The following is a 23,927-nucleotide window of genomic DNA, read 5'->3' as shown; positions in this document are numbered from 1 at the left end:
CTTTGCCAGTTTCAGATGGAAGATGCTTCTACAGGGCCGTCTTCTCCGTGTGCGGATGCCTATGTGGAAATCATTTCTAATGCAGTATGTGGGAACCCTGAGCTCCTGGACCAGGGTGGCCTCCTGCAAATGCTGGGCCACATTTAAATTTCAAAAAAGTACACATTCTGCTCTGATATCAGAGGCGGCTGGCATAATGGAAGCATCAATTAATGGACATGCAAATTAAGTGCTACAATCAAGTTAAATGTTCATTTTTAAGACACAGTGCAAGGCACGATTGAAAACGTCAAGCAGTATGGTGTTCATAAACGGATTTGCTAAATGGCAATTCCTTTGCACAGCTATTTAAAGATAATAAAAATATTTCTCAAAAAAATGAAAACTTGGAATGATCATCTTTGAAGGGAATGAACTAACATGGGTCAGGGGGGACTGCCCTCCTGACAGCACGAGGTAGGAGCTGAGGAAGAACCGCATTTAGCACTGTGGAGTGGCCCTGCCTCCACCTTGCTTATCTGGTCTCTTCCGCCTGTCTACAGGGCTCACAAACCTGTGCAAAAGTGACTTGGTCAAATGTTCTGAGATACAGAGGTGACTCGGTCACCTTCTACTGTGGTAATTCTGAATAATGACTGTGCTCTGAATGTTCAAAAATATATCTTTTCTCTCTCCAAGAACTTGAGAATCATTGTGATTCTCAGGCCCTCATGACTCAGAGGTTGGTTTAAGGAGGAGCACGGGGTTCTGTTGTGTCCTGAGCAGCTCCCATCCTGAGCCTCCGGACCACATCCTGAAGATGAGCACCACACTCACAGCTGAGCACCACGTCCAGAGCTGAGCACCACGTCCAGAGCTGAGCACCACACCCAGAGCTGAGCACCACGTCCAGAGCCGAGCACCACACCCAGAGCCGAGCACCACACCCAGAGCTGAGCACCACACCCAGAGCCGAGCACCACACTCACAGCTGAGCACCACATCCAGAGCCGAGCACCACACCCAGAGCCGAGCACCACACCCAGAGCTGAGCACCACACCCAGAGCCGAGCACCACATCCTGAAGCTAGCACCACGTCCAGAGCTGAGCACCACACCCAGAGCTGAGCACCACACCCAGAGCTGAGCACCACATCCTGAAGCTAGCACCACGTCCAGAGCTGAGCACCACACCCAGAGCTGAGCACCACACCCAGAGCTGAGCACCACACCCAGAGCTGAGCACCGCATCCTGAGCTGAGCACCACACCCAGAGCTGAGCACCACATCCCGAGCTGAGCACCACACTCACAGCTGAGCACCACGTCCAGAGCTGAGCACCACACCCAGAGCTGAGCACCACATCCCGAGCTAAGCACCACACCCAGAGCTGAGCACCACATCCCGAGCTGAGCACCACACCCAGAGCCGAGCACCACACCCAGAGCTGAGCACCACACCCAGAGCTGAGCACCACACCCAGAGCTGAGCACCACATCCCGAGCTGAGCACCGCACCCAGAGCTGAGCACCACACCCAGAGCTGAGCACCACACCCAGAGCTGAGCACCACACCCAGAGCTGAGCACCGCACCCAGAACTGAGCACCACATCCAGAGCTGAGCACCACATCCAGAGCTGAGCACCACACCCAGAGCTGAGCACCACATCCAGAGCCGAGCACCACATCCCGAGCTGAGCACCACAAGCCAGGACTTGTTCCTGGACTCAGTGCTTGTGTCCCAGCAGCTGTCGAGTGTGATGCCCACACTCTCTGTGACCAGTAACTCTCAAACCAGTGAGACAAGAGGTGGCGCAGGGTCCCGGGGCCTGGAAGAGGAAGCATTTGCTGCCATATCTCAAAGCAACAGAACCTAAACGGGCTTGTCTGACACCTCATCAGGAGATGCAAAGCAGCGGGGAGCTGGTAAGAACTGTAAAGCTGTAGAAAGAAGCATCTCAGTGGGACACGTGACCCAGAACATACTGGACAAATCAACGCTGGTGGCTTTCTCCTATAATAGGTCTCAACAAGGAAAGTTAAGTTTTTCATGATGAAGGTGACGATAGCTAAAAGCCAAAATGATTTAACAACAGAACACAAAGCGAGGGGAAAAGCCAACAACAGTAAAACAAATCGAGGGGAAAACATACAGTTCCTGATACAATAAACGGAATAGCAGGAATCCAAACAGACATGACTAAATTGAAATAAAATTAATGTTGTATAAGAAGCTTGAGGCAGTCAGAGCGACGCACAGAGAAAACGCGTGATACTCAAACACGTGAGCTGTAATGATGTACAGAGGGTAAGAGCAGCTCAAAGATAATTTGTGTTCCTTCAGTCAAGACTCCAGACACACAGACAGGAGACAAGGCAGGCCTGTGTCCATGGAAACGCGCCAGGGCCTGCAGAGAGAGGCAAGTGTGCCAGAGGTGCCATCCCTCCTGTGGGAGGAGGGGCTGGGCTTGTGTGCACCCCTGTGGGAGGAGGGGCTGGGCTTGTGTGCACACCCCTGTGGGAGGAGGGGCTGGGTTTGTGCACACCTGTGGGAGGAGGGGCTGGGCTTGTGTGCACACCTGTGGGAGGAGGGGCTGGGCTTGTGTGCACACCCCTGTGGGAGGAGGGGCTGGGCTTGTGTGCACACTTGTGGGAGGAGGGGCTGGGCTTGTGTGCACACCCCTGTGGGAGAAGGGGCTGGGCTTGTGTGCACACCCCTGTGGGAGGAGGGGCTGGGCTTGTGTGCACACCTGTGGGAGGAGGGGCTGGGCTTGTGTGCACACCTGTGGGAGGAGGGGCTGGGCTTGTGTGCACACCCCTGTGGGAGGAGGGGCTCAGCTTGTGCACACCTGTGGGAGGAGGGGCTGGGCTTGTGTGCACACCTGTGGGAGGAGGGGCTGGGCTTGTGTGCACACCTGTGGGAGGAGGGGCTGGGCTTGTGTGCACACCCAGGAGGAGAGGCCTAGGGGGCTGGAAAGGGGCTCAGCACAGGTTCATTCTCCCACCGGGAATGCAGTGATCGCAGCTACACCATCTGTCCTGGAGGAGGAAAGTAAAAATAAATAACCCCAACCTCACAGGATTCACATCTCCATTGTGTAAAAGAATACCGGCACAGTTAAAATCAACAAAGAACTTTTAAAAGAAACCTAAGAAAATACATGGTTGATATGGCAGGTTAGGGGTGGCATTACGATTTTGTGTCAAAAAGTGTAGTCTGAGTTGGTAAATGACTCAGTTTACCAGGACAGGAATGTTTTCCTCTGCTAAATGCATGAACGGACCTTGCTCTCCAGGAGGGGCCTGAGGAGCTCTGAGTGAGGAGAGGTCAGTATGTCCAGGTCTGTGGGATCTGAGTGAGGGGAGGGCAGCAGGCGGGTCTGGGGACGGATGGCCAGCGTCTGTGGGTCTGGGGACGGGTGGCAGCGTCTGTGGGATCTGTGGGAGGGGAGGCAGCAGGCGGGTCTGGGGACGGGTGGCAGCGTCTGTGGGTCTGGGGACGGATGGCCAGCGTCTGTGGGATCTGTGGGAGGGGAGGCAGCAGGCGGGTCTGGGGACGGGTGGCAGCGTCTGTGGGATCTGTGGGAGGGGTGGCAGCGTCTGTGGGTCTGGGGACGGGTGGCAGCGTCTGCGGGTCTGGGGACGGGTGGCAGCGTCTGTGGGTCTGGGGACGGGTGGCAGCGTCTGTGGGATCTGTGGGAGGGGAGGCAGCAGGCGGGTCTGGGGACGGGTGGATGGCCAGTGTCTGTGGGATCTGTGCTCACCTCCAGGTAACCACAGGCCAGGTCTCCTTCAGCAGAGCACCATGAAACAAGGAAAATCACAGGGCTGGGCCTCCATAGTGACACACAACACAATTGTTACTCTCTGATAGGAAATTTAGGAAAATGATGGAGTTGTTTGGTATAACCACCTGTAATTAATTTCTAGACTTCCATTTGTTATTCCTTTATCATTTGTGAAGAAAGAGAAATGTCAAAAATGATTTAAAGCAAGGATTAAATTACCTTTTTCACTGTTCTGATTTCTAACCTAGATTTATAAGCTTTCAGAGAGTGTGCTTCTGGATGTTAAGAGGGGTCACTGAGGAACAGTTTTCAATTTGAGCAGATTGAAAGCCAAGCATCCACTTAAAAGTTGGTTCCTACTTGGGATGCGTTTTTCCGTAGAAACAGCTCTGAGAGTGGGCGAAGGCCAGCACCACGCAAACCAGAAACAGGAACTGAGGGAAGACACATTTTGCTTCTTGATGTGTGCTGCGAAAACTGCCTTGGCCTCACCCCACCATAAGCCTGTCCTTCGTGAGAGCCTAGAACTGTCTAGTCCGTGTTTCGTAAATAAAGCGCACTACCCAGAGGAAGACCCGGTCGCACAGCTCCACTCACTCGATGCGGCGGGCGTTTATTCCGACTGTGCAACGGAGGCTCGATGGAACGGTGAGCAAGCATTCTGGAAAGGAATCCCAGCCCTCTGAGAGGCAATACGAAACAACGCAGAGGGTGTAGAGTAGAAATGAAATGATTACCCCGAGATCGGATCAAATGCGTTCCAGAATCGCGTCGCTGTGTCCCCCACACAGACAGAGCCCGGAGCCAGGCCCTCCCCTCCGGGTCCAGGTCCGCAGTTGGATGTGGGCTTTACCCAGGCCTCTGCGAAGAGGAAGGCACGGCAGCCGGGTGTCCAGTGCTGGTGGTCAGCGCCCTGGCCGTCCCTCGCCAGCCCACACCTCTCTTCCCAGGCCAGCCCCACACGCCCGCACCTGGCTGTGTGCATCTCCAAGAATCTGCTGAGCGGGGTCCAGCGCGTCTCCCGCGGGACCCCTCCTGATCTCCACAACCCAGCACGCCTCTGAGACCCAGGGGCACTGAGGACGCAGAGACGCACGCAGAGAGAAGCACAGCAATGCCCGGCGGCCGTGGGGAACTTGCACTGGACAGCAGCCCTTCCCTCGCGTGTCTCCTCCTCGGAACTATTACCCTCCTAGCCGTCCTTTCCCCCACGGCTCCTCCTTCAGAACACGAGTTTTGAGGGCAACGATCCCACGTCCGTCTTCTTCAGGGTTATGTCACAAGACACAGAAAATGCCCACACCGGGGGAGGTGGTGGCAGAATGAGCGCCAGGCTGGAGAGCTGGGGAGAAACGGAAAGTTCTGGATGTTGGCTGGAAACTGTCGTGATGAGTACTGTATAGACATTTATGACTTACAGCGCTGGAGGCTGACGATCCAGGATGAAAGCTCAGGCTTGGTGGGCTGGGCCGGCCTGGTCTAGCCCCGCAGGGAGGCCCCGCTCTCATGCTCCGCGCCCAGCCACACCGGAGGTCAGCTTCCAACATATGAGACCCCCAGGGACGTGCATTTAGAAGAGCGTGGTTGTGTGAAGTTTAGAATTCCACACACAGATGGATGCCAAGATGTCAAATAGACAGTTTTAGAAGCTAGTGAGAGATTCAGATTGGAGTTATAAATCCAGGAACTGTCAACACAAAGATGGAAACTTACTGTCAAAATAGACAGAGCCTGGCTGTTTCTTTCTTTCTTTTTTTTTTTCCAGTCATGGGTCTTGAACTCTGGGCCTGGGCGCTGTCCCTCAGCTCTTCAGCTCAAGGCGAGCACTCTACCACTTGAGCCACAGCTCCACTTCTGGTTTTCTGGTAGTTTATTGGAGATAGGAGTCTCACAGACTTTCCTGGCTTTGAACCACCATGATCCTCAGATCTCAGCCTCCTGAGTAGCTGGGATTGCAGGAGTGAGCCATGAGCTTAAGGCCTGGCTTTTTCTTAAAGAACATCACATCTTTTAAGGTAGATGCAGGATGGGCAAAGGAAGTGGATCACGGGTGGTCTAAGGGGGAGGAAAACGTAAGATGCTATAAGCCAAGGAATCTGAGAGGAGGGACATGGGGGAGAGATGTCAGGAGGGGGGAGAGGTCAGGAGGGGGGAGAGGTCAGGAGGGGAGAAAGGTCAGGAGGGGAGGGACGGAAGGGGTGCACTCCTAGACTCTGCGTTTGTCTGCTCGGCTGATTCCCGCCAGATGAGCCCATGTCCCGTAAGAACGTAAAGACATTGTTGGAGCCCTTTGGCCGGTCATTCTGGGGATGGGACACTAATGCGTGACCACCGTTGGCAGATTTGGGAACATGTAGGTTTATGATAGCTTTGATCACACCTAGGCTAGAACGGCTAAGGGGAATGAATCTGACCGTGGAATTAGACACAAATGTCTCTTCAGCGGGCGTATGGACTCCGCAGATTCCTCCACTGAGGTGGTGTGTTTGGCGGTCGGGTTAGGGAACCTGTGCACTTACAAAGGCTCCAGAAAATCCCTTTGTCCCTCTTGGTGCTCATGGGTGGAGGGAGAAGACAAAGGTCTGTGAAGTGAGCCCCTCCAGGACTCCACGTCGGATTGCGTCTTGAGCTTGGAGTCCCGAGTCTCAAGAGCAAGGAAAAGGACACGCCTGTGTGTTTAAGCCACACAGCCCACGAGGCCTTGCTATAGCCGCCCACACTGCTTACCCCCGGGGAGACTGGCCGGAGCCCATCTGGGGCCATATCCAGGACAGCTTCCTGGTCTTCGGGGCTTCGTTTCTGGGGAAGTTTCTAAATGCCGCCTTTGCTCCTCCGTGTGGGAGGAGACAGCTTGTAGGCTGTGTAACGCGAGGTGCCCCACCCTCACCCAGGCCTGGGGGTGAGTGAGCGTGGACAGCAGGGCTAGATACGGTGCTCGGAAAACACGCGTACTGAACCCCAGGCCTCGGGCTGTGAGCCGATGGCCTGCAGGGCTGGGGCTCGTTTGTGCCCCGTGCACCGTTTCCAGGACTGTGTCTTTGGAGATGCATCAGAAGGCCAAACAAAGACGGTCCAGACCCACAGTCCCCGGGATGTGAGGCCTGGTGGTGATGGCAAGAGTCAAGATGGCGAGTCCCCTGCGTGGAGCCGAGACTTCTCTTCTGGGGAATGTGCCGGAAGGTGCAGCCCTCCAGAGAAAACGAAAACGGAGCACTGCGCATCACTGCGGAAATTCCCAAACCAACAGATATGATTTACAGCAACAGGAATACGAAGACCCCACGCTCCCTGACCTCCACGGCTGTGTCCCCGGTCCCAGAAGCCCCACGCTCCCTGACCTCCACGGCTGTGTCCCCAGCCCCAGGAGCCCCACGCTCCCTGACCTCCACGGCTGTGTCCCCGGTCCCAGAAGCCCCACGCTCCCTGACCTCCACGGCTGTGTCCCCGGTCCCAGAAGCCCCACGCTCCCTGACCTCCATGGCTGTGTCCCTGGTCCCAGAGGCCCCACAGTCCCTGACCTCCACAGCTGTGTCCCCGGCCCCAGAAGCCCCACGCTCCCTGACCTCCACGGCTGTGTCCCTGGTCCCAGAGGCCCCAGTTCAGCATCGATTCATTTCAAGGAAACTTGAAGCCAGTACATCAACTTAAAAGTCAACTGAGAAAATCAAATTAAAGAAAGCAGAAACAAAAATCGTGTTGTCACATGTCTACGCAGGTAACTTCTAGAATCTAAAAGTCTCGTTTCTCCTATTGCAAGGAAGTATGATTTAAAAAGGATTCGGAAGGAAGGAGCCATGCTTCACACCCTCTTCATTTTAGCCGTGGCTTGAAGGTTAAAGAGTTACTAGTAACTTCTTTTTTCAAGTGCCAGTATTCAATTTCTAACTAGCGTGTCACTTTAACCTATCTATTTTCTCAGAGCAAAATAAAAACACACTTGCATGTGTGCACACATTCCCGAACTTTGCTGACCTGATGGAGGTGTGGGAGCTGCCGGGCCAATCAGCAGAGCTGCCGGCCACGCCGAAGGCGGGACGAAGCTGGCGGGGGGGGGGGGGGGGGGGCTCCGCCCCCCGCACGGTCCACTCACCAAGGAGCTGTGCCTTTGACACGCAAAAGGGAAACAGGGGCCGCGGTCTTCACTACGCTCACTATATCATCTTGGAATATAAAAGGATAATAATATGAATTATTCAGGAAAGTCCTAGCTCCTCTTTTCTGCCTCCTACTTGATTCATTCTGAAGTAAATGACGATCACTTGAAGCCACCAGGAAGCGAGGATGGCGCATACACATCTTCCACACACACACACACACACACATGTATACATGTATACACACGACACAGACCCAACAGAGATCTCCTCCCGTGGTCTGTCAGCGGCCCAGATGCCGTGTGTACAGACAGCAGGTCATGTGTGTGGCTGTATGATTTGTCTGACCTGGGTGACTTCCAGGCAAGAAAGCGAATCCCAAATGAGGTTTGGGTCAGAGGCAGAGACAGCCCCTTGTGATAAAGCGAGCGAGCAAGCCGGAGCTCTGAGTCCAGACCCAATACCACCGTAATGACAAAGATAATAGTAATCTATCACAAAGCCCAACGTTCTCCTGGTGGGACTCACGTAAGAGCGTGCACGGGCATGCAGAAAGAAGAGAGCTCACAATTTCCCAATGGCACTACTGAAAATGCACAGCGCAGGATTCACCCACAGTGCGTGGGTGAGTGAAATACAGCTCGTCAGTGTGAAGAAATGGATTCGTTAAAGAAGAAGGGCCTCCGAGTGATTTCATTCACACAAAATTCTGGAAGGTGCCAATCAGGCCCCAGTACCAGAAGGTACTGGGACAGACGGGCCGGGGGCGGGGGGAGGGGAGGCCGACCGCCGGCAGAGGGAGGGCAAGGTCCCATCACCAAAGCAGCCGTCTCCCACACTCAGCGCTTCACACAGACGCACTTCACAGCATGCAGTTCACACCTAGGTCGAGTCCACTGGTAAACCGTGGCTGACCCCATGTCGCACTGCTACGGGCAGGAACATTCGCCCCGGGGCTGAGGGCTTCCTGATGAGTCAGAGGCGGCCGCGCGGCTGGAATCTCGAGGGCTCAGTGCGCGCACAGGCTCCAACTTACCAGGGGGCTCTGGCTTGTTTGTTTACTTGTTTTCTGTCCGTGTCAGCCCAGGGAATTCAGCATCCTAACTGATTTTGTGACCCATATTTGGCTGTGTCTTCCTGTGCTAGGAAGGCAGCTTTCAGGACACAGGTGGGCATCGCTACGTGATCTTCCAGGAAACGAGACGCAAGGCTGGGGTAACCCCACACCGTTGGCTAAGGGAGACCTAGACGGGCGGCCAAGAGCTTTGGAATGTCAGGCGGGGGGCTCGGGAACGAGGGCAGGAATGAACAAATGGATCACATCAGATGTACAGCCTGTCCAAGAGAGGAGACAGCTACCAGAGCGAAGAGACAGCCCAGAGCACGGAGAAAACCCACGCCGGCCACTCACCTGAGAGGGGCGGATCGCCAGAATATGCCAACAGCTCAGTCCAGCACCAAGAGAACAAACGCTCCAGCCACTGAAGAATCCAACAGATAAAGACCACCTCAGATAACGACCGAAAACACAAAAATACCAATAAACACAGAAGACTCACAATCCATCGTTAGCCATCAAGGACACGCAGATCAAAATGGCTCTGAAGTCCTGTCCCGTCCCAGGAAGAAGGTTACTATCCAGAGGACAAAGACAAACACGGAAGGCCGCCCTGGGAAAGGACGGGCCACGGGCCAGCGCATGGAGGGTGGGATGTAATTAGGGAAGTCCCCCTGGAAATCAATCCAGATATTCTCCAGAAGCTAAAGGTAAAGCAACCCCGAGACCCAGAGTGCTCCAGGGGGGATACGCCCCTCCAAGTCAGGAGTCAGAGTCGGCCTCTCCACGCCCAGGTGTTCATGAAACAAGACTCCAACCTGCCTCCCGGGCACCAGAGATGAGTGGATGCAGGAAATGTGGGTTGTATTCACAAGAGAGCACTACTCATCCCTGATGAAGACCCAACATTGACTTAAGGGAAGGGCTGGGCCTGGGAAGCATCGCATTAAGAAAAGTCAGTGCGATCCAGAGAGACAGATCCCTTCGGCTTTCAGTCACACCTCCAGGGGAAGATGGAGATTGAAACCAAAACAGACCCGGGGTAAAAAGGAGAGCATTCAGGAAGAGGCCAGAGGGCCCCAGGGGAACTCAGACGGTGAAAAACATCATCACAAAACACTGCTTCGTGGAGATAGTGTGTGCGCATAAAAATTAAATAAAGCACACCAAAGAAGAAGGCAGGCTGAGCAATGACATTAGTGAGAACAGTCTGGAAGCCCTAACACCTGAGGGCCAGTAGTGAGTCAAGAAGTAGCCTTGTAAAGATCCCTTCCATTGACAGGGCTGAGCATGCTCTGTGAACATCCTCCCTACAGTGTCCTAGGAAAACACACTTCTCTTCTAGAATGTTCTTCTCTTTAGCCAAAAATTTCCTCTCTGTGTCCAAATGTCTTAATTCTGGCTGACCTTCGTCACGTGACCCTGTCTGCTTTTCACGCTTGCCAACGTGACATCTCTCATTCCTGACGATCGATCCTTTTAGACGAGGCTGTTTTGTCCCTGAGAATTCAGCTTTGTGTATTGAAATCTGTAACACACAAGGTAGAAGCCACGTTTCCCTCCGTCACGCCCGGGGCTCTGGCTCTCCTCTCTCAGCCGGCGTCCTGATAGCGGCCCCCTCCACGGCTTCCCTGGCGGTGATTGCAGTGGATTGCAGTGGATCTCCGCACACCGCACACGGGCGGCAGCCTGGCCCGGGGTGACTGCCGGGCAAGGTCGTCTGGCTTCTCGCGACCTTGGCAGCTGCCACACGGATGGCACCACCTCCACAGGCCTTCGGCGTCAGCGCGGCTTTATGAAGACATACGGCCCAGGAAAGCCTGTCTCCTCCGCTCAGCCGCTCTGGGCGTTTTCCAACTCCCGCCCCTTCCCAGAACAACACATTAATCTACGTGGCGGGACAGGAAGGTGAGGGAAAGGTACCCGGAGAGGAGACATCCGTCTTCCTCGCGTTCTCTCCTGGCATCCCGTGACATTTTAATCATTAATAAACGGCCTTCGCCGGACATTGAGGCCTCTTCCCTGTCCAAAGAAATTCTAATCACAAAGCAATTAGTGAGGCTTGACAAAGCGGAACTTTCTGGATGCATTCTCCCGAGTGTGCCCCTCACAGTCCCAATAGTGAAAGGCATGGGGACCAGTTACCCAGAGAAAGTTCAGGCACAGACAGCCAAGGTTAGAGGACTTCATAATAGCAGGTTATATAATCGTCCCATCAGAGCCAATCGCAGCGGATAAAGTGGCACTCAGGAAGCAGCGGGAACCGACCGAAAATCAGCTCCATTTCCTCTGCATTTCTCCTCAGGACCTTTTCCAAGCCCAGGCCTGGTGTCAGCAGGGACCTCATCAGCCCAGAATTGCTCCTCTTCTCCCCCCCAGGCCCTCAGGAGAGGAGGTGAAGCGGCCCCTCATCAAGCCTGCAATGCGGGTGGAATCACCGCTCAGCGTGGGGGCTCCGACGGAGGCCCAAGCCGGGGCCTGGAATTTTCCCTGTGTGACTGCAAAGAGCAGTTTAAGGGAAAACCTTCCCCCCCCCTCACCCCCCATGAGGCCTGGCAGGGAGAAAACCCAGGTGATTTCTCCAAATTTCCAACTGCATCCTCAGTCTCGGGAAAGGCAGAGATGATGTTTAAAGCATGTCCTCCGGGTCACGACCTTGGTCCTTGTGCTTGGCAGGCCTCTGAGCAGATGCTGGATGCAGACGCGGTCCTCAGATGCATCTGGAGACGGAGGGTAGTCAGGACCCGGGAGAGCAGGGAGCCCACGCTGCAGGGCACCGCTCCCAGGACACAGCCACACGTGCCGCGTCCACACGCATGAAGACGTAACGTGTGCACACGCCGAGGAACACCAGACATCTCTTGTGGATTCTAGCACATGCGTAAGCTTTATGGGGTGTGTGTGTGTGTGTGTGTGTGTGTGTGTGTGTGTGTGTGTGTGTGTGTGTGTGTGTGTGTGTGTGTGTGTGTGTGTGTGTGTGTGTGTGTGTGTGTGTGTGTGTGTGTGTGTGTGTGTGTGTGTGTGTGTTTGAATAGGAGTACAAGAGAGGGAAATTAACTCTAGCAGCTCCCTGGTAAGGGAGTTTCCCTGTGATCTCAATAGCCTTTTCTTCTGTTTTGGTCCTTTCTGACCCACACTGCCACCCATTCTCACAGGGCCTTATTTTCCCATTTCCCACTCAAGAAGGAAATCTCTCCTTCTCCGCGTGACCCTGATTCCAGAGGAGATGCGTTCTAACCGAGCGCGGGTACTGACGGCTTCCATCGGCCGTGTGGCCGAGCCGTCCCTTCCTGGGACCCAGAAAGGGGTTTTAGACCGTCTCAAAAACTTCTTAATAAAATGCCAGGATTTCACCTTAGGTTATAATTCTGTTACCTGGATGTGAGTGCCCAGTCTTCACTTTTTAGTGCCAACTTGGTGTAAGTGAAATGAAGCCAATTCTGTTTTTTTTTTTTTTGGTCAGTTGTGGGGCTTGAACTCTGGGCCTGGGCACTGTTCCTGTGCTCTTCAGCTCAAGGCAAGCGCTCTACCACTTGAGCCACAGCACCACATCTAGTTTTCTGGTGGCTTATTGGAAATAAGAGTCTCATGGACTTTCCTGCCTGGGCTGGCTTTGAACTGTGATCCTCAGATCTCAGCTTCCTGAGTACCCAGGATTACAAGTGTGAGCCACTGGCGCCCAGCCCTAAGCCAATTCTATTTATCTGCACAAACATAAATCCACCAGTAGACAGACAGAGCTTGGTGGCACATGCCCATAATCCCTGCACTGGGAGACAGAGTCAGGGGATCAAGCATTTGTGGACACCCTGGGCTATCTAGTGAGACCATATCACACACACACACACACACAGACACACACACACACACACACACACACACACACACAGAGTGGACAAGTGAACAAATAAATTCACTAATTCCAGGGGAAAAAAATCCCCAAATTAAGCCAAAGCAAGAGTCTGGAGCTTTACCTCCAGTGGTTCGGTGCTGTCCAGCAAGCTCCTGAATTCACAGCCCCGTACAGAGCGCAGGGCCGGGCGGGCCGGGCCGGCTGCCATGCCCACTGCCCCCGGCGCCCCCACAGACATCTTGTTCTGTCCTTCTGCCTGTGCAGAAGGAGAAACAGAATTTATGATTCAGGAAGGTCTCTCCGGACTGAACAAGTGTTTCTCAGCCTTTCCACCCTGATCTCCTCACCTGCCAGGAGGAGAGAAGACGCTGGGAAGGTGCAGTGGGCGCAGTGCGAGAGAAACAAAACAAGAACTAAAGCACAGGGAGTAAGCGGCCGGCAGCAGAAGCGTGAGCCACTGGAGAGACGAGGAATGCGACACAGAGACCGTCGACAGAGGGCCAGGCGGGCCAAGATGCCGCTTTTCAAACCGGCCTTCGTTTGGGGGTCCTCGCTCTTGAGGTGCCGCAAGGGGGATTGAGCTCCCCCCCCCGCCCCCCGGGACGCGGGACGTCCGTGGTTCTTAGAATTCCTAACTCAGCAGGGCATGTCGCGGGCTCACACGGCAGCCTGCACCGCGGGCCCCCGACATGCACAGAACTCACACGGCAGCCTGCACCGCGGGCCCCCGACACGCACAGAACTTCCTGTGCCGTTCTTTCCCCGTTTGAGTCCACTCCACATTTCCTTTCTGACGAGCAACGCAACTCTCAGCAAGCCACGCTGAGCCACACAAATCAGAATGAAGTGCTCATCTGGCCAGCAAGCACCCAGCACCTGGCCTCCCCGGGGGTCACACACGGTTCTGTGTCACCGCGCTTCCCCCTGGTTTGCGTTTAGGACTGGTCTTCTTTCCGTCTAGAAGTTGCCCTGTTCACCTCCCAGACAAGGTTGTCCATATTCTGTTCTCATGGGAATCTTACAGGAAAGGGGGAAATGCACCCTGGCACCGACAGACCTCCTGTTTTCCACCTGGCAACCCTTCCCTCTTCCCGTTGTCTTCTGGAGACTTGGAGGGGAAATGGCGTGGTGAGGGCGGCGTCCACATCCCGCCCAGGCCACAGTGCCCGCTGCTTCCACGGCTCCAGCGCCCACAGTGATCGAGTCACAACATGTTTAGAAAAACAGGAAGGCAGCAACTGGAATCCTGCTTCCCAGACAGGTCCCATTTTTTGTTGCATCTTCTACTGTCCACTCTGTATCTTGGATTTGCTCTACTCAAAACCAAATATATATATTAATGGACAATGACTTTTAGCAATTGTGAAAAAGTCAAGATGAAAAATAAGAAATCATGATCAAAATTCCAGTGACTTTTTTTTGCAAGGTAATAAATAGACTCTAAATAGCCAAAGCAATCCTGGGAGAAAAGAGGTAGATGCATTTGAAGCTCAAGGCTCTAAATAATACTGAGAAGCTATGCTCTCAGAAGAGCCTGCACTGCCACTGAGACGGATTCTACCCCAGGAAGACAGAATGGCACCCCAGGACTAACCGCAGCCCTGCATAGTCAACAGCTTTCAATGAAACTTCCAAGAACACAGGAGAGAATGGATAGCCTTTCAACAAGTAGATTCGAAAAACCAGATATTCATACACAGAAAAAAACAGACGAGCCTTTATCTCACACAAACACAAAAATCCTCTGAACCGACCTAATTGCAACATGAATAGGGGACAAGCCCAACAGCCCGGGCTAGGAATGGGTCTTCTGGACGTGAAACCAAAAATACAGGCATCAAAATCAAAAGCAGACGAAATGGACTGAAAAGTTTTTTCAGAGCCAAGGAAATGAGAAACAACAGGAAGAAGAAATCATGAAAGGAAACCATTCATAAACCATACATCAGATGCAGAGACTGCATCCAGAACATACTGGCAACTCAAGTGAATTAAGAATAAAATCAATAACCAGGTTGAAAATAAATAACTGATTCGACGATGGTCAAACACCCTGAGTCAGTCATCTCTCAAAGAAGATGCACACATGGACAAGGACTTAAAACCGTTACATACCACTAACCATCAGAGAAAGGCAAATTGAAATTCTGTCACTCCGCCCCTTCTACCATCAGAAGGGAGAAGAGGCTGAGATTGTGTGGGTAAACATGTAAAGGAGCACAGTCATTGTGGAAAATAGTATGCGAAAATAAAACACAACTGCCGCACTGCCCGGTGATCCACCATGAGGTTTAAATTTAAAGGAAATAGAACCGGCAGGCTGAAGACATATCTACATCTTCAGTTTCACGGAAGCATTATTCATTCACAATGGCCAATTTAACGTCAGCGGCCCTCGGTGGACGAGAGGATAAATGTGGTGAGGAATGTGTCCGAGTCCAGTCTCTGCCTAGATTCATCCGGGAACAGTGTGAAGTGAAATGAGTCAGACACAGACAGATCAGTTCTGTGGCATTCATTTAGACCCCTTCTTTTCCTCCAGCTCCCACCAATACTTATAAAAGTATGTGTGGTAAATGCGCTTTATCCAGCACATTCTTTGCTAAAAGGCTTTTTATCAGATTTTATTCCTTCAAAGCCATCAAAGCACATTTTCATATTTGTCTAATTTTAACACCACAGCTACAGATGCAAGCTTGTCTGCTCTCACATCCCAGAAAAGTTTGGTCTCTCGGGCTTTTTTAAAAAATATTATACACAGAGCCAAAATGGCTGGTATAATTTTTCGATTTTTTTATTGAATTGTCTTGTATATAATGTAAATTGGAACTTTTCACTTCAAATAACCAACGCTGCATGCATACAACCTTGTAACAAATAACCTGAGGGAGAATCAGCACACCCTGAGGTTAGGCATTAATTCTTCCAGCTCGAGTAGCACCCACTCTCGCTCCTAACAACGGGAAAAGTACATGATTAAGAAACAGCACACAAATAAACTCTAGAGCACCGAGAAATAGAATAAACACTCTTGAAATGCTTTGGAACTTCCCGAACTAGTCCCTTTTTCTTTAAAAAAATTTTCACTTTTATGAAATATGAATGTATCATTATGGGGGGAAAGAAAATCTTAGAAATAATACAAGCCTCCAGCTTGAAAGGGAAATAATGCTGCAGGAATGTCTAAATGGTTTCCTTTTTACTCCTTTGAAAGACAATTTCGGGTGGAAATACTGACTCTGATTGCACCGCAACGTCTTCATCTCTACGCATTTTTTTCAGCATCACTCATTTTAATCCTGAGCCTGGAGTTTATTGAAGAGGTAATTGCCTGAAAAAATGAAAAATCTCACCAACGTAGGAATGTCAATAGGGGGAAAAAAGCTTCTAAGTCTTTGACAGGTTGGCCAAAAGCCATAAAGAATAGGCAGGTACCCAGGTGACACAGAAACTCTATTGTGTTTCTGATAGAAAATGAATGACTGTAATCGTCCCTGCATAGGATCTGTATCTGAAATTTCCTCCACTAAAATGTAGACAGTTAGGGAGAATCACCAATGCCCCAAAAGAATGAACAATCCCCAGTGTCTCGTGTACCGCATGGTGACCCGATATATCTCTAGACTGCTCATTTCTCACGCACCGAGATAGTCATTATTGATCTATCAGATAGAATCCATCTATTGATCTATCTAGCTAACATTACCCATCTTAACACTCCCAGAGAGTTATTACCTAATGGTGCTGTAGATAACAGTACTGGGAGAAGCTTAGGGAACTCAACAGCTTATGACAGATGTCAGGAGACCATGGTCCTGGCCAGGCCATGCCAGATTCACCACAGAATTGTTTCCAAACATTTTGAAGACTTCCAAGTTTAATGCTAAACATTCCTTCCAGACTGTCCACGCCGCGAGGTTCGTTCTGGGAGAAGTAAGTACCCGTAGCTCTGCTCCTGAAAAGTGGGAAGAAAAGCACCACAGGCAAGAATGAGGGACGGGACCAGACGGCCGTGAAGGAGAACTCAGCTTACTGAAGTGGAGTGAAAGGCACACGGGAAATCCTTTCCAAACTATCTCCAGAGAGCCGGGAGAGGTGCGTCTGTGGCCCCGAGTCCCGCTCACGGCCATGGCCTTCCTCCGGAGTCAGTGCTTATTTGTTCTGCAGAAGTTCTTCATCCATCCGCCCAGCCCCTCATACCTGCACTTACTCCCCATCTTGGGGACGCTGCTTCTATCCCCTTTAAAGCCAACACTCTCGGGACAACCTCGGGAGAGGCTGGTGGCCATTGTTCAACAAAGTTTAGCTGAAATATTCACCTAATGAGCTTAGTCTCCCAAACATGGCAGAAAAGATCCATTTGAAATGCATCGTTTTTCAAAGCAGCACAAGTGGGAATGAAATGTGCCTGTCAGACAAAGTGAAAGCCATTGCAGAGTACGGATTCTATTTTCTAAAGTCTGGAAGTTTCAATTAGACAGATACCAGGAAGTGTATTTCCACTTTTATGCTCTGCGTTTTCAGTCTATCTTCTTACTTAGCAGGTGCATGCCTTTGCTCTCTAAATTACATTCTGTATTTAAAAGCCTCTAATGGATGTACTTGACTGAGTATTTCTCAGCTCAGTTAAAATTGGGAAAAATAGGTTTTGTGGCAATTAAGTTTTAGAGAGGTCCTCATTGTGCCTAGACAGAAGTCGCGGTGTGCTTACAGACAGCTCTGCGGTCTGCACTAACCTATGGCCGCCGGTCCAAGAGGACAGTGGGACAGGCCACACCGCACCAGGGCCAGAGCACTGGGCCTGCGAGACCGGGTTCTGAGTTCAAACCCGACACTGGAGAACAAGGAGGGGACTCCTGGAGTTCTAAGGATAACCAGACATGAAGGCCCGGTGGGCCACACCTGTAACCCCAGCACTGGAGGGAAGGAAGGACGATACTGAGGTCAACCTGCATAGTGACCGAAACACAAGAGAGACACAAACACAGAGAGGGGATAAAAAAGGCAGAGTAGCTATCCTTCTTATGGGGTTTACCGCCTGCAGTGAAGGCCAAGGATGGTCAAAAATAAGTTCTTTTAAGCAAAACAAATCTCCCCAAACACTTCAGACCCCGCGGCACACTTGCAAAGCTCCTTGCAGATGTTCTCGGTGGCTCGGTGTGAGGTGGGCCTCTGGGCTGGGGAGGCGCCGGCCAAAGAGGAGCTCACAGCTGCGGGGCGGTGTGCTCCCCGTGGGAGGCTGGCAGAGGCGGCCCAGGCTCTGACAAGGAACGGGGCTGATCTAGTCCTGACAAACCCCACGGGCCTCAGCCCTGCCTGCGGCACACAGTGCGGGAAGCGTGAGCCGATTCGGGGCAGCGGGTGCCAGCGCCCTGGGCATTGTCCACTCCTGCTCACCGTCAGCTCCTGGGGGTCGGCCCTGGAGCCCCACTGAGCTGTGTGAATAAATGCTCACCTGTCATAACCCCACGCTGGCCCCCTTCAGCGGCCTGTGAGGGAGATGGAACTCCTCACCCCGGTGACCTCCTGTCAGACGCGGAAGACTTGAACCCCTGCCTCGAGACCACGGATACAGCCGACCCTGGGCCTGTCAATGCTGCAAACCAGCAGCCCTACGGCACCAAGCGGGGACGCGGCCAGACGGACAGCTCGATCTCAGAGACAGGAATTTCTTGTTCACGGGCTCAACATGGGCATCTGAAGACTTGCCGCTCCACTTCAAGAAGAAATTCTAGCTTCATTATTAGAGCAGTATAAAAGCAATTGGAAGCTACCTAGAAATTAGATACTCATTTTAATGGAATGGCTGGCGGAGAAAAATACACATGGTTACTCAAGAAGGATTGTCATTACACACATTTACATTCTTGAAACACCTAGCTCTTCTAAGACAATTCTCATTTCTTATCTTAGACGCTGCATTTCCAAAATATCAATTTACAGGTTTTCTTCTACACTAATCACCGCATTAGAAAATGTGGACTGATTAATGACTGATTTCTCACAATCGGAAACTGGAATATTCTGGTTCAATTTAACACTCTGGCATAATATGTCATAGTTCAGTTGTTAAGCTGGTGGGACCATTAACTCAATGTTTAATAGAATGCCAAATTAACTTTTACAAATTTACATACTGTGCTCTCAGAAATCTTCTCCCCAATATCTTTCTAGCATTTTATTGCTGCTATATATTTTGCAGATGATTGCAGGCATAAAGCAGCCTCCTTTCTCCTTTGAAGATATGAATCCAGGTTTGTGTGACGTGTCTCCTCCTTTCGTAAAAGTGAGAGCCGTACAGGGCCCTGCCAGCGCGCAGGTCCGGCTGCCATGCGACTCGGGAAAGGCCACAGTGGTGGTGATGGTGTCTAACGATGCTGCGAAGCGTAACCACTCACATGGGAGAGCGGAGGCCAGAGGAGGGAGGTCAGAGCGAAGTTAGCCTCCTCTGGCCTCCCTCCTCCGGTGAGCCCGCAGCGCCTGGGCTGCAGCCCTCTTCGGCGCTCTCCCACGATGCCAGTGTTTTTTAGGTTCCACAAAAGCGTGAGAATGTTGATAACGTGAACAGATTCCTCAGAAATGTAGCTTGGGTCCTCTCTTGATATCCAAGGCACATAAACAGGTTGTTTCTAGCGCTGGCGCTACCATTCACTAAGGGTCCGTGCCGTCACCCTGAGCCATTTCCATACTTACAGACCCAAAGCACAGACACTTCGTTTTTTATAGTTCTGATCCAGCGTCACCAGCACTTGCAGAGGAGTCTGGGGACGCCTCCTGGGGCTGTAACGATTGGCCGTGAGCACCATAAAATACACCAGCGTGTGCAAGCTAAAAACGTGTCCACAAGGACGTATACTAACCTTGGGGGGAGACCCACTTCAGAGGCCCGGCAACCCACGACACATCCACACGTTCTCGCCTGTGCTCACAGACAACGCAAACTTCTCCCATTTCACAAACTCTTGAGAGCTTTTACCTCCAGGTTTTTATTTCATTCCATAAAATCAGCTGAAAAGCATACTTCCACTGCTGATGGAGCCTCAATAAAATAAAAAATAAAAACACAAAAAAACCCCACAGAACCTTGCAAGAAAAGAAAGTGAGCTTGTCAATGCTGACTTAAGACCACGCTTCCATAACTACAATCATTTGCCAGAGAAGAAAGAAGTCTTTTCCGTTTCCCCCACAGACACATTCTTGCAGAAGTGAATTACAGAAACATCACTTTGTCAGAATCAGAAAGTTATTTCCCACACACAAGAGTTCCAGAAATTACAGTATTGTACAAAAGCTAATTATTCGTAGATTCTGATCACTTCAATTCTATCTTTTGAAAAGAAATTTAAATTTTGCTTCAACAACTCAACTTGAAAATTGTTCATTAATTTTGGTCCTAGCTCTAACATTAATGCATTAAATATTTTAGGACTTCCTGATAAAAGAATGAATTTTTTGCCCTCCAATGTGGGGCTTGAAGCCTTTTTTGAACACACCAAAGAGAGCAATGTATTCATGGTTAAGGTTCGAACCTGACTTACCTGTTAAAATTACTGTTACTGGCAATAATTGCATGCTGATTTGAGCCACATCCTTGATAAGTACGTGTATATGCGATGTTCATTAGGAGACTTTCAAGTGGACATAGAGTCCTAGAGTCATTACTGGACTGTATTTGTCCATAGTGGTATTTATTATTAGCTTTATTGTCCGGAGTTACTGAGATCTGAAGCTCACCAGGCAGGTGTGCAATCTCTTAAGATAAGCCTCATCCTTTTCTCTTTCCTTTTCTGCGTTAGTATTTTTTCCGGTGTCTTCTCAAATCTCTGCCTGGGGTGGCCGTGGGCCACGGCTGTGCTGTATTGCTAGGATTGCAGAACACGCCAGCAGAGCAGTGTGTGTGTGGAGGATGGCTCGCCTGGGCTGGTCTGCCGCTGGGATCTTCCAACTCTTCCCCGCCAGTGGCTGAGGGGCAGCACGGGCTCCAGGCCCGGCCCGCGCCCTCGCAAGCACGGCCACTGTCCACGCCGCAGTGTCACGCAGCCTGCCTGGGGTTTCCTGCTCCTTTCACTGTGCCCCTGGCTTCATGGTTCTGCAATGTCCACATGACTTATTTGTCTCCCGTTAGGTTACTGCTGGATTTACAGTCATCTCCGGTAAGAAATGAAGTCCTGCCCGTGAGCGCACCTCGCCTTTCCTGGCAGAGTCTCGTCCGCACTGGCTGTCCTCTTTTGAGTACTGAACGCAGTTCCTAGAACACAGCACCACCTGCTCAACGCCATAGATTTCCATGGATTCCCTCCATGTGCCTCCACTTCTGCTCTCCCGTCTCCTCCGCGTCCGCCCTGCCTGGTGTGTGAAGTGTTCTCCGGCTCCACACAGCATGGGGGCTATTGGTGCACCCACCCCTCCACACCCGCTCCTCATGCCACACACTTATTTGCTCTCACTTAGGGTAAGTCAGTTAGGATTGCTGGTGACTTCCATCCATGTGTAAGGATGCTTCCTGATTACAGTGAACCAGCCCTATCCACATTCCTGCTTGTGGCAATCAATATGCATATGGCGACGGTCGCTATAAAATACTCTTTAAGTTATTCTATCAATATGTGGTCATAGAAACAGTCAAAATATTTTATTTGGCTCATACACATGAGCACTGGCTCGAGTTACATTTGGAGCTGAGTGTTGCCGGACAGAACCTGATAGATCTCCGAGGAAGAGGGAAGCTGGCGTCCCCCAAAATATCCCCATCTCCGTGGGAAGCTCAAGGATCTTGTCATCATTTGGCACAGCGATGAGAAATTAGTTTAGAATTTCCACATTACAGGTCACTAGCAGCCAGCCGTGCCCGGCACTCAGCCGCCCACAGCTCGGAGCCTTTCTGTGCAGCTTTGCAGAGCAGAGGAAAGAGAAATACCGTCTTCTAAACACAGTTCACTCAAAGAACCCAGAACAAGTCACAACGTTTCCTGACTTGGAAAAAGCGGACCACCCCCTACATTTAGATCTCCTCCCACCCCACCCCTGCCCATTTCTGCATCTGCATCTGCGGCTCAGGTTTTAGGAAGATCCCCTCCCCTCCCTTCCCCCCCTTGCCCTCCCCACCTCCCCCTCCCCTCCTCTCTCCTCCCCTCCCCTCTCCCTGGTGAAGTTGTAGCCCCAGACCCCAGCTTTCCTCCACTCAGAGCTGGTCCACTCCACATCCACTTCACGCGGATCAGGGACTCACGGGGGAATATTTTTGGCACTCCTGAACCTTACATCTTAAATCTGCCCCCACTTTTGACCCCTGCTGACCTCTGTCTCACCCGGGATGTGACCCGGGCTGCTCTCTGACTCCAGGCTCTTCTCCAGCTTGATTTTCCAGTGTGGGACTCCTGCACTTGTCCACTGGCTGTTGTACTCATTCTTTCTGAACACAGCCATTCTGTGCAACTGTGCTGCAGCTTTCCTCAGTTCCTCAGTGGGGGAAAGGGCTGGTTGTGCACCCGTGTCTCCTCCCCCAGGAAGTAGGAACCAACTCCTGGAGGAGCTGGCCGGAGCAGACCCTACATAAACCAGCAAAGGAGTTCCATAAAAATATCAGCTTTGGGGCTGGGGGTTTAGCCCAGCAGAAGGGCGCCCGCCTGGCACGCCCAAGGCCCTGGGTTCGGTTCTCAGCCCTGGTTTAAAAAAAAAATCAGCTTTTGGGCTGGGAAGGTGGCTCAGTGGTAGAGCGCTTGCCTTGCATGCCTGAGGCCCTGGGTTCGATTCCTCAGCACCACATAAGCAAAAAGAAAAGAGCCAGAAGTGGCGCTGTGGCTCAAGTGGTAGAGCGCTAGCCTTGAGCTGAAGAGCTGAGGGACAGTGCCCAGACTCAGAGTTCAGGCCCCACGACCAGACCCCAAAAAAACATCAGCACATGCTGAAGCCACATTTCTACCCAGCCTCCATGGCCTAGGAAAAGGAACAAGAAAGATCTCGTTTACAAACAGTAAACTTACAAGGTCTGGATACATTTTATAGGATGTGTGCGCAGGTAGAGTGAGTGAGTGAGCGCTGCAGGAGTCGGAAGGGAACCCGGGCCAGGTGTTGTGAGAGCCGACGCTCTCAGGAGATGCTCTCGCCCTGCTGGACGGGGGGCTCCCGGGAGTTGCTCCACAACCTACTCTATACCTGCTATGGTCTCAACCAAAAGCACAAGTCTGATTTTTTTGTGGAATTGGAACGTTATCTCTAAAGTTGCCATTGAACAGAATGCCTACAAAAGCAGGCAAATGAGTTTTGTTAAAAAGCCATCCATAAAGCACGCAACGCAGAGTTTACCCAATGAGATAGCAAAACGCACAATATGTAATTAAAGAAGTGTGAGTTGAGCACAGTGATACCAAATGCAGAACGCGCCAGAATAAAACTCCTCTGTTGCTTGAGTATCTGATAGGTGTGACATTCAAACTCAATTTTTATGGAAACAGGACTGCATAAAACTGATGGCCGTTCGTGTTAGCCTTTCATGACCGTGACAAAAACAATAGCCCATAGAAGTGCCTTCAGGGAGACTTTAAAAGGAAGATGTTTATTTCTGGGTCATGATTTCAGATGTTCTGGTCTGTGGTCAGCAGCCTGTGGTAAAGCAGAAACCTCAATCTGCTGGGCCTAGGGAGGCCTCCGACCAAGGCCCGTGGGAGGAAGCTGCTCCCCCCCAGCCAGCCGCCACCCAGAGCAGACCCCTGCCCACCCCCCGCGGCCGGCCACCACCCAGAGCAGACCCCTGCCCACCCCCCGCGGCCGGCCACCACCCAGAGCAGACCCCTGCCCACCCCCCGCGGCCGGCCGCCACCCAGAGCAGACTCCTGCCCACCCCCCACCCCACCCCCCACAGCTGGCCACCCAGAGCAGACCCCTGCCCACCCCCGCGGCCAGCCGCCACCCAGAGCAGACCCCTGCCCACCCCCCAGCCAGCCGCCACCCAGAGCAGACTCCTGCCCACCCCCCACCCCACCCCCCACCCCACCCCCCACCCCACCCCCCACAGCTGGCCACCCAGAGCAGACCCCTGCCCACCCCCGCGGCCAGCCGCCACCCAGAGCAGACCCCTGCCCACCCCCCACCCCACCCCCCACGGCTGGCCATCCAGAGCAGACCCCTGCCCACCCCCCCACCCCACCCCCCACGGC

This window comes from Dipodomys merriami, unplaced genomic scaffold, assembly GCF_024711535.1.
Source record: "Dipodomys merriami isolate MVZ:Mamm:240054 unplaced genomic scaffold, mDipMer1.0.p SCAF_15, whole genome shotgun sequence".
Lineage (NCBI taxonomy): Eukaryota > Metazoa > Chordata > Mammalia > Rodentia > Heteromyidae > Dipodomys > Dipodomys merriami.
This window is presented reverse-complemented; position numbering follows the sequence as displayed.